General features: G+C 40.7%; 1 protein-coding gene across 1 annotated transcript in view; it reads left to right on the top strand.

The window, feature by feature from the left end:
- Positions 1-13,500, top strand: part of SMPD3 (sphingomyelin phosphodiesterase 3) — a 387,050-nt gene that overhangs the window by 246,235 nt on the left and 127,315 nt on the right. The gene's annotated exons all lie outside the window — the stretch shown is intronic.

The raw sequence follows: 13,500 nt of genomic DNA, 5'->3' as shown, positions 1-13,500 counted from the left end.
TAAAACCTACCAAAGTCCCTGTCTTTTCCTCAACTGTCCAATTAGCAGGGGCATTGCTAGGTACTTAAAATATCCAGAACATGAGCCCATAGGTTTGCACTGGCCAGGACTATACACCTGAGGACTGAGAAGAGGAGAGACACCTGACCCTCCCCTCATTTGCATGATTCACTCATAAAACTATTTGAAACACCATAAGAATGACAGAGCAAAATCTGCATAAATGCATTAATTGAGTAAGCACATGTGTATTATGGATGCATTGACCATTTTTCCCAATGTTATAGAAATATTATGAGGGCATCCATCATCCATCATCCACATCCTTCACTAATTCTCAGTGGAGCACAGGACTTGGTGAGAGAGGTAACGGTGGTGGGGCCGCTTGGCAATAGTGATCATAATATGATCAAATTTGATTTAATGACTGGAAGAGGAACAGTGTGCAAATCCAAGGCTCTCGTGCTAAACTTTCAAAAGGGAAACTTTGATAAAATGAGAAAAATTGTTAGAAAAAAACTGAAAGGAGCAGCTACAAAAGTAAAAAATGTGCAAGAGGCGTGGTCATTGTTAAAAAAATACCATTCTAGAAGCACAGTCTAGATGTATTCCACACATTAAGAAAAGTGGAAAGAAGGCAAAACGATTACCAGCATGGTTAAAAGGGGAGGTGAAAGAAGCTATTTTAGCCAAAAGATGTTCATTCAAAAATTGGAAGAAGGATCCAACAGAAGAAAATAGGATAAAGCATAAACGTTGGCAAGTTAAATGTAAGACAGGCTAAGAGAGAATTTGAAAAGAATTTGGCTGTAGAGGCAAAAACTCACAGTAAAAACTTTTTAAAATATATCCAAAGCAGAAAACCTGTGAGGGAGTCAGTTGGACCGTTAGATGATTGAGGGGTTAAAGGGGCACTTAGAGAAGATAAGGCCATCGCAGAAAGTTTAAATGATTTCTTTGCTTCGGTGTTTACTGAAGAGGATGTTGAGGAGGTACCCGTAATGGAGAAGGTTTTCATGGGTAATGATTCAGATGGACTGAATCAAATCATGGTGAACCTAGAAGATGAGGTAGGCCTGATTGACAAACTGAAGAGTAGTAAATCACCTGGACCAGATGGTATACACCCCAGAGTTCTGAAGGAACTAAAAAATGAAATTTCAGACCTATTAGTAAAAATTTGTAAACTATCATTAAAATCATCCATTGTACCTGAAGACTGGAGGATAGCAAATGTAACCCCAATATTTAAAAAGGGCTCCAGGGGCGATCCGGGAAACTACAGACCGGTTAGCCTGACTTCAGTGCCAGGAAAAATAGTGGAAAGTGTTCTAAACATCAAAATCACAGAACATATAGAAAGACATGGTTTAATGGAACAAAGTCAGCATGGTTTTACCCAGGGCAAGTCTTCCCTCACAAATCTGCTTCACTTTTTTGAAGGAGTTAATAAACATGTGGATAAAGGTGAACCAGTAGATGTAGTATACTTGGATTTTCAGAAGGCGTTTGACAAAGTTCCTCATGAGAGGCTTCTAGGAAAAGTAAAAAGTCATGGGATAGGTGGCGATGTCCTTTCATGGATTGCAAACTGGCTAAAAGACAGGAAACAAAGAGTAGGATTAAATGGACAATTTTCTCAGTGGAAGGGAGTGGACAGTGGAGTGCCTCAGATATCTGTATTGGGACCCTTACTTTTCAATATATTTATAAATGATCTGGAAAGAAATACGACGAGTGAGATAATCAAATTTGCAGATGACACAAAATTGTTCAGAGTAGTTAAATCACAAGCAGATTGTGATAAATTGCAGGAAGACCTTGTGAGACTGGAAAATTGGGCATCCAAATGGCAGATGAAATTTAATGTGGATAAGTGCAAGGTGATGCATATAGGGAAAAATAACCCATGCTATAATTACACAATGTTTGGTTCCATATTAGGTGCTACAACCTAAGAAAGAGATCTAGGCGTCATAGTGGATAACACATTGAAATCGTCAGTTCAGTGTGCTGCGGCAGTCAAAAAAGCAAACAGAATGTTGGGAATTATTAGAAAGGGAATGGTGAATAAAACGAAAAATGTCATAATGCCTCTGTATCGCTCCATGGTGAGACCACACCTTGAATACTGTGTACAATTCTGGTCGCCGCATCTCAAAAAAGATATAATTGCGATGGAGAAGGTACAGAGAAGGGCTACCAAAATGATAAGGGGAATGGAACAGCTCCCCTATGAGGAAAGACTAAAGAGGTTAGGACTTTTCAGCTTGGAGAAGAGACGGCTCAGGGGGGATATGATAGAGATGTTTAAAATTATGAGAGGTCTAGAACGGGTAGATGAGAATCGGTTATTTACTCTTTCGGATAGTAGAAATACTAGGGGGCACTCCTTGAAGTTAGCATGGGGCACATTTAAAACTAATCGGAGAAAGTTCTTTTTTACTCAACGCACAATTAAACTCTGGAATTTGTTGCTAGAGGATGTGGTTAGTGCAGTTAGTATAGCTGTGTTTAAAAAAGAATTGGATAAGTTCTTGGAGGAGAAGTCCATTACCTGCTATTAAGTTCACTTAGAGAATAGCCACTGCCATTAGCAATGGTAACATGGAATAGACTTATTTTTTGGGTACTTGCCAGGTTCTTATGGCCTGGATTGGCCACTGTTGGAAACAGGATGCTGGGCTTGATGGACCCTTGGTCTGACCCAGTATGGCATTTTCTTATGTTCTTATGAGCATTGAGTATATGTGTGTGTGTATGAGTGTCTGTGTATATGTATGTACAGGGGGGCCTTTGTGTTTGTATGTGTGTGGGAGCCTGTATGTGTGTATGTGCATGTGGTGGAGCCCAAGTGTGGATCTGTGTGTGCATCAGTGGAGGGTGCTGAAGAATTTGCCTCGGGTTCCAGATACTCTCGATACACCACTGTGCAGCAATCCTTGTTGACAGGATTAACAACAACTTTCTCATTGAATAATTATCAAAATATGAAATGAAGAAGGAGAAATATAAGTCATAGACACATACAGAAAAATACCTCAAATTGTAATCTTAGTACTACAGTTTATATAAAATTGTTACCTGCTGTGAAGGAGGAGGAGGAGGTTGGTATTTTTTAGCCAAAAATCCTAACCCCAAATATTCCAATAGGGAGCCTTTGGAGGTGGGGGTGCCCTGATTTTACTTCACTTAGTAATTTCTGCAGGGTGCTTGCTGATTTAAAGTCCCTGTGACTCCACTACAAGATCTCTTGGCTTGGACCACCCAGGACTACAGGTTCAACCCTCACTGCCTCTGACAGAATGTAGGCCTTCTGGAGCAAGTGACCAGAGGCTGTGATTTATTTAAATAATTATTTTTGATGCACAATAAAAAATACCTCATAAAATCCATTAAGTACAACATATCAAAAAATGGAAAATAAGACCCCTCTAGATCACCCAATCTAATATTCACTTAATGGTAAAATTTAAAAGGGCTGTGTACATGCCCTTAAAAGAGTGAGTGAGAGAGAAAGAGAGAGAGAGAGAGAGAAAGAGAGACTCTTTATAAAGCTAAGTCTGATACTCTATATATGGACCATTGTAAGGGGGCACTTTGATTTGGGGTGAAATTTCAGGAGACGGGTTGGGGTTAAGGGGGTGGTGTTATAGACACATTCAGAGGTATCCATTGTAAAATTCACATCAGTAAAGAAATTTTTACCTTAGAAGTGATGAAAATTCTAAAAAGAGTTGATTTGTACACTGCTGTCTCTGCTAGCCTCATTGTACAAATCAACTCCTTTTCATCACTCATAGTCTAAAATTTTTACTGATGTCAATTTTACAATGGATCCTTCTGAATGTATCTATAACACCACCTCCCTAACCCCAACACAGCTCTCAAAAGCTCACCCTGAATCAAAGTGCCCCACCCCCCTTACAATGGACTATATATAGAGAGTATCAGACTCAGCCTTTTAAAGAGTCTCTCTCTTTCCCTTTCCCCAATGTTCACTGGACAGGCGCACATACCTTAATGTACACACACACACACCCTTCCTGGCTATTTAAAATTCACTTAACTCGGGCCACATGTGTAAGTGGCCATGTTTGCACCTGCAAGGCTTTTAAAATCTACCTTTTAAATGTTATCACTGTGTGAGCTTTCTTCATATAGCAATCCTCGTTGACAGCTTTCATGACAGCTTTCTCATTGAATAATTATCAAAATATGAAATATAGAAAGGGAAATATGAGTCATAGAAGCATAAGCAAAAATACTCCAGATTGTATGCTTTAGTATTACAATTTACAAAAAAAACCCCGATCTTTCTATGTTGGTTGATTATTGCTGTAGCTGGGAGGGTGGCACTTTTCCCAACCCTAAATATATCATAGGCAGTGCTACGGCACTGTCTATGATTAGTTCAATATACAGAAATGTACATAAGATCCTTCCCTCCCTTTTACACTTTTAGGAGTTGGTGTTCCCTACATTCCCTTTCTCAGCAACACTGAACATTTGCTGTCTATTATTACCCTGTCCCAATTTATCATGCAGGGCCAAAAAATGATCCCTGAAGAAAAGCTTAGCTAATATATCTGCCACCATCTTCTATGTGGGGCTGTATTTCAGCTTAACCAGTCCCTTCTCACTCATATCCCTCACATAGTGTATTTTTTGTCTACATGTTTGGCCTAATTTATTTTGTGTTCGCCATTTTGATACACTCTTGATTGTCTTCAAAAAACTGTTTTGGTATCAGTGGATCGATCCCAAAATCTGAGAATAACTCCACAGTTCTCTGACTACTTGTTCTGTAGCATAATACGCTGTCTATATAGAAGACAAAGCCACAGCTTTCTGCTTCTTGCTTGACCATGTGATAGCTGCACACTTGTGAAAGAAAATATATCCTGGTTTTGATTTGTTATCTGTCCTGTCTCCTGATTCCATATCCACATACCCAGTCAGGTCTGAATTCTCAGTTGCTGGTAACTTCAGTTTATTGTCCCTTTCAGGTACGTTCCTAGCCTTTTTACTACTGTCCAGTCTCCCTGAGTTTGATTATTCACTCTTCAGCTAAGTAGTCTCACAGCATTAGCTACGGTATGTCAGATCTGGATACTGTTGCAATATAGAGAAGTTTCCCAATTAGTGTCCTGTAATGATTATTATTGATAAGTCTTTTTTTACTTCCACCTCCATTTTGTAGCCTATTTCCATGGCAGTACTACTTTTGTTGGCTTTAGACAGACCAATAAAATCTACAATATCTTTGAATGTTTGTCTTTGATTCAACAGATAATGTCCATCTTTATCCTTTTATATCTCAATCCTTAGATATTATCTTATATTTCCTAGCAGTTTTACTTCTACTTCTTTTTTTAAATAATCTATTATCTCTGAACTTTAATATTCTTTTCATAGCATACAATCAGATCATCTACATAACACAGAAAATATATCCAACTTCTGTTTTTGTGTCTAGAATAAAGACATGGATTAGCTTCTCCTTGTTTGAATCACATGCTTCTCTGTAGGAGCAAGGTCCAGAAATCTTCTGAGTTCATGCATGTGGCTATAGCATATAGTTTTTCATGCTTTATATCTTTGTCTCTTAGAAATGCATCTGTTTCTTTGCTGCAGAATTCCCCTTCAATATCACTTCTAAAACTCTTAGGGCCAGATTTTCAAAGGGGTACGTGCGTAAGATATGCACATACCCCCCCGAAAACCTGGCCCAAACTCCCCCTGTGTGCGCCGAACCTATGTTGAGTAGGCTCGGCGGCGCATGCAAGCCCCGGGATGCGCGTAAGTCTCGGGGCTTTCCTGGGGGGGCATGTTGGGACGTGTCGAGGGGCGTGTCACGGCCGGTGCATCATGAGAGGCTTCTACGAAAACTAAAAAGTCATGGGATAGGAGGCGATGTCCTTTCGTGGATTACAAACTGGTTAAAAGACAGGAAACAGAGAGTAGGACTAAATGGTCAATTTTCTCAGTGGAAAAGGGTAAACAGTGGAGTGCCTCAGGGATCTGTACTTGGACCGGTGCTTTTCAATATATATATCAATGATCTGGAAAGGAATACGATGAGTGATGTTATCAAATTTGCAGATGATACAAAATTATTCAGAGTAGTTAAATCACAAGCAGACTGTGATACATTACAGGAGGACCTTGCAAGACTGGAAGATTGGGCATCCAAATGGCAGATGAAATTTAATGTGGACAAGTGCAAGGTGTTGCATATAGGGAAAAATAACCCTAGCTGTAGTTACACGATGTTAGGTTCCATATTAGGAGCTACCACCCAAGAAAGAGATCTAGGCGTCATAGTAGATAATACATTGAAATCGTCAGCTCAGTGTGCTGCAGCAGTCAAAAAAAGCAAATAAAATGTTAGGAATTATTAGGAAGGGAATGGTTAATAAAACGGAAAATGTCATAATGCCTCTATATCGCTCCATGGTGAGACCACACCTTGAATACTGTGTACAATTCTGGTCGCCGTATCTCAAAAAAGATATAGTTGCAATGGAGAAGGTACAGAGAAGGGCAACCAAAATGATAAAGGGGATGGAACAGCTCCCCTATGAGGAAAGGCTGAAGAGGTTAGGGCTGTTCAGCTTGGAGAAGAGACGGCTGAGGGGGGATATCATAGAGGTCTTTAAGATCATGAGAGGTCTTGAACGAGTAGATATTACTCGGTTATTTACACTTTCGAATAATAGAAGGACTAGGGGGCATTCCATGAAGTTAGCAAGTAGCACATTTAAGACTAATCGGAGAAAATTCTTTTTCACTCAACGCACAATAAATCTCTGGAATTTGTTGCCAGAGGATGTGGTTAGTGCAGTTAGTGTAGCTGGGTTCAAAAAAGGTTTGGATAAGTTCTTGGAAGAGAAGTCCATTAACTGCTATTAATCAAGTTTACTTAGGGAATAGTCACTGCTATTAATTGCATCAGTAGCATGGGATCTTCTAGGTGTTTGGGTAATTGCCAGGTTCTTGTGGCCTGGTTTGGCCTCTGTTGGAAACAGGATGCTGGGCTTGATGGACCCTTGGTCTGACCCAGCATGGCAATTTCTTATGTTCTTATGTTCTTATGTTCTTAACCCCCGGACCGGACTTTGACATGCCGGCGGGTGGCCCAATGCACGCAAGTTACGCCTGCTTCGAGCACGCGCAAGTTGTACAACAAAGGTAGGGGGTTAGATAGGGCCAGGGGGGGTGGGTTAGGTAGGGGAAGGGAGGGGAAGGTGGGGGGAGGCCAAAGGAAAGTTCCCTCCGAGGCCGCTCCGATTTCGGAGCGTCCTCGGAGGGAACGGAGGCAGGCTGTGCGGCTCGGCGCGCGCAGGCTGCCGATTTTGGGCAGCCTTGCGCGTGCCGACCCCGGATTTTAATGGTTACTCGCAGCTACGCGCATATCTATTGAAATCCCGCGTACTCTTGTTCGCACCTGGTGCGCGAACAAAAGTACGCGTGTGTGCAAATTTATAAAATTTGCCTCTTAATTTTTCTCTGTAATTTATTTTCAACATAGGCACAGAAATGTTTAAATTTTTCAAAATCTACACTTTTATTTGACAAAAGATAGTTATTAGTGAACTTTGAATAGCAGTCTATAAGAATAAGAAAATAGCTCTTGTCACCCTTAGGTGGCCAAAAACATCTGCACAAACATCCAATATTTGTTTGCAGCACAGGAAATGAGCTTTGTTTTGCTTTTGCTCTTACCCAGCATTCACAGGGAATGTTATAAACATCTTTGTAGTTGCAAAGTTCAAGCCCCTCTGCAAGTTCCTCTCTCCTGATCTTAAGTATTCTTACGACCTCAGCTTTTGTGCCATAAATTGATCCTTGTGTTTCCATGTGAACAAGCCTTAAATGCATTGCACCTATCTACAGGCTGCAACATTTCAAGTACGTTTACATTTGCTTTTCAATGCTTTTGGCAACATCTCACCATCTTTCTGCACTATACATTCATTGTTCTTAAAATGGATCTCACAACCTTTTTTCATCATATAACAAAGACATAGATAATTACATCAAGTTCAGGTGTCCAAGAAGCATTCATAAACTCAAAAATTCTAACTTCCCCCTAATCAATCAAGCAATATATCTCAATTTTTCCTTTTCCATTTGCTTCAATAGTCCTGCTATTTGCAAAACAAATCTGTTTTGTAGTGTTTGTCTAAATAAATGAATGCGCTTTCATTGCACACATATTAGTATGAGGCACCAGAATCAAGATTGTATCTGTGCTTGTTATCTTGATTTAACTTGTTTATTATCTTCAACAAACATTTTTATACGAACATCATTGTGGATATTTTTTTTTATCTGTACTTCTGTCTTATTGCAGTTTGGAGACTTCCCCTTCCAATCCCTTCTTCAAATGGTTTTTATTTCCTGCTGGTAGAAGCAGTTCTAAAATTATCTTTATTATCTTTATTTGGTTTGCAGTGCCTTTTCATTTGAAAAACATTATGATCTTTTTCTGCTCTTTCAGTTGCCTGCATGTTTAAAGTTGTGCTATTGTCTGTTTCAGAGATATCTAAGACTGCACACAGTGGGGCAGATTTTCAAAGGAGTACGCACGTATCTCTGAAAAGCTGCCCCTTCCACCCCCTGCGCACGCCGAGCCTATGTTGCATAGGCTCGGATGCGCACGCAAGCCTCGGGACGCGCGTAAGTCCCAGGGCTTTCCTGGGGGGCGTGTTGCGGCCGGCACATCATCGGGGGCGTTACGGGGTCATGGCTGCAGCCTCCGGACCAGCCCCCGGACCGGAACATGGGGGTAGGGGGAGGAATTAATTAGGGCCGGGGGACAGGTTAGTTAGGGGAAGGATAGGGAAGGTGGGGGGCGCCGGAAAGAAAGTTCCCTCCGAGGCCGCTTCGATTTCAGAGTGGCCTCGGAGGGAACAGAGCGGCCTCGGAGCGGCCTCGGAGGGAACAGAGGCAGGCTGCGCGGCTCAGCGCGCACAGGCTGCTGATTTTGCACAGACTTGCGTGTGCCGACCCCGAATTTTAAAAGATACGTGCGGCTATACGCATATCTATTAAAATCCGGCGTACTCTTGTTTGCCCCAGGTGTGCGAACAAAAGTACGAGCTCGCGTACTTTTTTAAATCTGCCCCAGTGCTTGCAATGCTCTTAGGTAAGGAGTAGAGTATAAATTCCTTTATGAGCCAATCTGGCATTGATATGAACTCTGAAACATGTGTAGCCATGTTCACCCCTTTGTGCTTAACTGTCTTTGGAAAATTATGGATGTGGAAACTATAGATACCAATGCAAATGTCTCCTTAATTGTTTACCACGTCTCTTCCCCTGTAGGCAGATCTGCAGTTAGCTTTAAGATGTCATCACTTACATGTAGGATTATTTCTACATTAAACTTGGCTTCATGCCTTTCCTGCTGCTGCTTGGCTTCTCTTTCAGCCAATCTTTTTCAAGCACATTCATAATGTCCATTTTCCTAAAGAGGCCTCACATCTTGGTTGACCACGCACAATAGGATTTTCCATCTTATAGCATCACAAGGTCTTCTACTTTAGCTTGAGCCTGTTTGTACAAAAATTATTCTTTTTTATTGCATTATTCAATTTATACAAAAAAATAGATGAATAAGTTACAACAATCTTATACATAGATTTATATCATAGAAGCATTTACCACCTTACTTATTATCCAACACTTTAAGAAATTAAGTCAAGAAAAGGTTGAAAATCTGGGTTTTTCAACAGAAATTAGGAGCATTACCCATAATGGAAATTTGCTGATTTACATACACTTATTACTTAATCCATCCCATATCAAAAAATAATTTTTCCCATATTGCATAGCATATTTAAGAGTGAGTGTCTAAATATGTTCTTAGTTGTTCCGGTTGAGTAAGAACATATCTATTATCACCATCATCTTATGGACTTTTCTGTCATGGCTAAAACACATTCTGTGTTTAAGACCTGTTAAATCCAAAAAGGCTACTCACTGGGTGTTTGGGCCCATAACCCAATGTTAGAGGCTGTGGTTCAACCTTTGTTGTCAAAGTAAGTATACAGCACAAAGAATACACATGCCACTTAATAATAAGTTCCAATAAATAGTTACATCTTTTTTTTCAAATAAGTACTATTCAAAACAAAAATATCTACTCTCTTTAGAAGTTGCTGCTCAGATGCTGGGCAGATCAGAAACCTGAAAGCAGAAAACAGGGAGAGAGAGAAATAAGGTTTATCTTATGACATCAGCTCAACCCCTTGTGCAATCTCAAGCAATAAGTGTTAAATAGAGAAAATGGAAACATTTTATCATTATCTTCTTTTACACACTGAGAGGAGAGGATCACCTTGCTGGTGGCTGAAAGGAAACAGTAAGTTTTTGATTGGGTCATTGTCTTTTTTAAAAGTATTGGAGCAAAGTTAACTATTTGGGAATATTATTTAGTGTGTTTGTGCTTTTAATAGTCAGTAAGGCAGCGAATAAACAGAAGTTAGACTGTATTTTTAAATAGTCAGTCAGTAAGGCAGATAGTAAGCAGTAGTTAGTGTGTTTATTTTTAAAAGTCTGTCAGGCAGCTAGTAAGCAGAAGTTAGAGCGTTTGTATATTAAAAACAAAAAACAAAAAAAAAAGTAGCCAGAAGCTAGAAATCAGCTAGGAGCAGTGTATACCTAAGTAAAAAGGTTGAAATATTCAGTTCAGTTACTCACCTTGGAAAGGTGTTGAGTAGTGTGACTTGGTTTGATTAGGTACCAACATTTGTTAATCAAGAGAGCAGTGAGTCACTCTGGCTGACTAACTGAAGTTAGACTGTTTGTATTTCCCAACCCTCCCAACCCTAGCTCATCCTTTAATTTATAGGCAGGTGCCACTTACCAAAAAAAAAACCTTATTGAGAGTTTGATCATTCCCCTGTAGGCCACTACTAGACATATAGTGAATTCACTAATACATTTAAAGCACGTTAATTAGACACATTCCTACTCCCATAGCAACCTAAAACTTAAGAAGGAACTGAACAAATTTGAGATGAAGGCAGCAGTCCAGCAGCAAGATGGGGGCTTCCCAGTCTTTTGCATCGAGTGTCACAAGTATAATTTTTTACCCGCTGGTGAGAAATTGTACATGTGCATGCGATGCAAAGAGCTCCTGACTCTCAGAGAATGAGTCCGATCTCTGAAGGCTAGAGTGGCAGACCTGGAGGATCTGAGACCTTCAGGGACATAGTAGCCAAGTCCCAACTTCAGACTGGCAGCCCTGGTGCTGCCTTGGAGGAAGAAGGTCTCATGATTGGAGAGCATCAACCTGGTGCAGCAGGAAAGGATCCTGTAGCAAGGACCTGCTCTCCAGGTGATGCATTGTCCTTTCGCACCGAGGATATCTCCCCAAGGTCTACTGCCCAGGAGGGAAGAGTTGGGTCAGCCGTCATAGTTGGTGATCCGATTATTAGGAATGTAGACAGCTGGGTCGCTGGTGGGCGTGAGGTTCGCCTGGTAACATGCCTACCTGGTGCGAGGGTGGCGGACCTCACGTGTCACATAGATAGAATTTTAGACAGTGCTGGGGAGGAGCCGGCTGTCATGGTACATGTGGGCACTAACGACATAGGAAAATGTGGGAGGGAGGTTCTGGAAGCCAAATTTAGGCTCTTAGGTAGAAAGCTTAAATCCAGAACCTCCAGGGTAGCATTCGCTGAAATGCTCCCTGTTCCACGCGCAGGTCACCAGAGGGAGGCAGAGCTCCGGAGTCTCAATGCGTGGATGAGACAATGGTGCAAGGAAGAGGGATTCAGTTTTGTTAGGAACTGGGGAACCTTTTGGGGAAGGGGGAGTCTCTTCCAAAGGGATGGGCTCCACCTTAACCAGGGTGGAAGCAGACTGCTGGCACTAACCTTTAAAAAGGAGATAGAGCAGCTTTTAAACTAGAACAAAGGGGAAAGCCGACAGTCGCTCAGCAGCGCATGGTTCAAAGAGAGGTATCTTCAAAGGATACTAATGATGCATTAGAATTAGGGCATCCCAACAGAGAGGTTCCAATAATAAGAAAAGTAGTCCAATAATAAGAAAAGTAGTCCAAGTGTAACTAAAAACTCACCTGAGCTAAAAAAATTCTAACTTATTCCTATCAATTAAAAAGCAGAATGAAAATACAAACAAAAAACAAACTTTAAAATGTTTGTATGCTAATGCCAGATGTAAGATGGGAGAATTAGAATGTATAGCAGTGAATAATGACATAGAATAATGACAGAGACATGGTGGAAGGAGGACAACCAATGGGACAGTGCTATACAAGGGTACAAATTATATCGCAATGACAGAGAGGAGCACCCGGGAGGCAGTGTGGCGCTTTATGTCCGGGATGGCATAGAGCCCAACAGGATAAACATCCTGCATGAGACTACTCAGGTTGTTTTAACTGTAAACCGGTGTGAAGGCAACTCTGCTATACCTCGGTATATAAAATATGCTAAATACAAAAATATGCTAAATAAATGCACAATTGAATCTTTATGGGTAGAAATCCCTTGTGTGTCGGGGAAGACTATAGTGATAGGGGTATACTTCCATCCACCTGGTCAAGATGGTGAGACTGACAGTGAAATGCTAAGAGAAATTAGGGAAGCTAACCAAATTGGTAGTGCAGTAATAATGGGAGATTTCAATTACCCCAGTATTGACTGGGTAAATGTATCATTGGTACATGCTAGAGATATAAAGTTCCTGGACGGAATAAATGACATTTTATGGAGCAATTGGTTCAAGAACCGACATGAGAGGGAGCAATTTTAGATCTAATTCTCAGTGGAGCACAGGATTTGGTGAGAAAGGTAATGGTGGTGGGGCCGCTTGGCAATAGTGATCATAATATGATCAAATTTGAATTAATGACTGGAAGGGGGACAGTAAGCAAATCCACGGCTCTTGTTCTAAACTTTCAAAAGGGAAACTTTGATAAAATGAGAAAAATATTTAGAAAAAAACTGAAAGGAGCAGCTACAAAGGTAAAAAGTGTGCAAGAGGCGTGGTCATTGTTAAAAAAAATACCATCCTAGTAGCACAGTCCAGATGTATTCCACACATTAAAAAAGGTGGAAAGAAGGCAAAACTTTCGTGTACTGCGAAGATTCATTGGTTGTTTTATCGCGGTGCACGATGTTTGCGCGATTTGCGAATCCATTTCCGCAAATGGCGAAAACATCGCATCATGCGATGTTTCCCCGCTGCACGAAAAATGCCTTATTTGCATGGGACACGCCCCCTCGCGTTATCATGCGTTACCACTGCGATATTGGAAAATGAGGCCCTAGATGGCAGAAAACTTAAATATCTACCTCATAGGGGTACAGTCTATACTATAACAGGGATGTACAATATGTAGCAATTTTCTGTACATTGAGAACTGGAACAAAAAATATACTCAAGAAACAGGGTGAATGTTTTCTAATTAAATATTTGTCAACAGTGTATAAAGATCACACATAAAACAGATGAAATTAG

The sequence above is a fragment of the Rhinatrema bivittatum genome, chromosome 7 (assembly GCF_901001135.1).
Source record: "Rhinatrema bivittatum chromosome 7, aRhiBiv1.1, whole genome shotgun sequence".
Lineage (NCBI taxonomy): Eukaryota > Metazoa > Chordata > Amphibia > Gymnophiona > Rhinatrematidae > Rhinatrema > Rhinatrema bivittatum.
The sequence above is the reverse complement of the archived record's forward strand: the minus strand, read 5'-3'. Positions and strand labels throughout refer to the sequence as shown.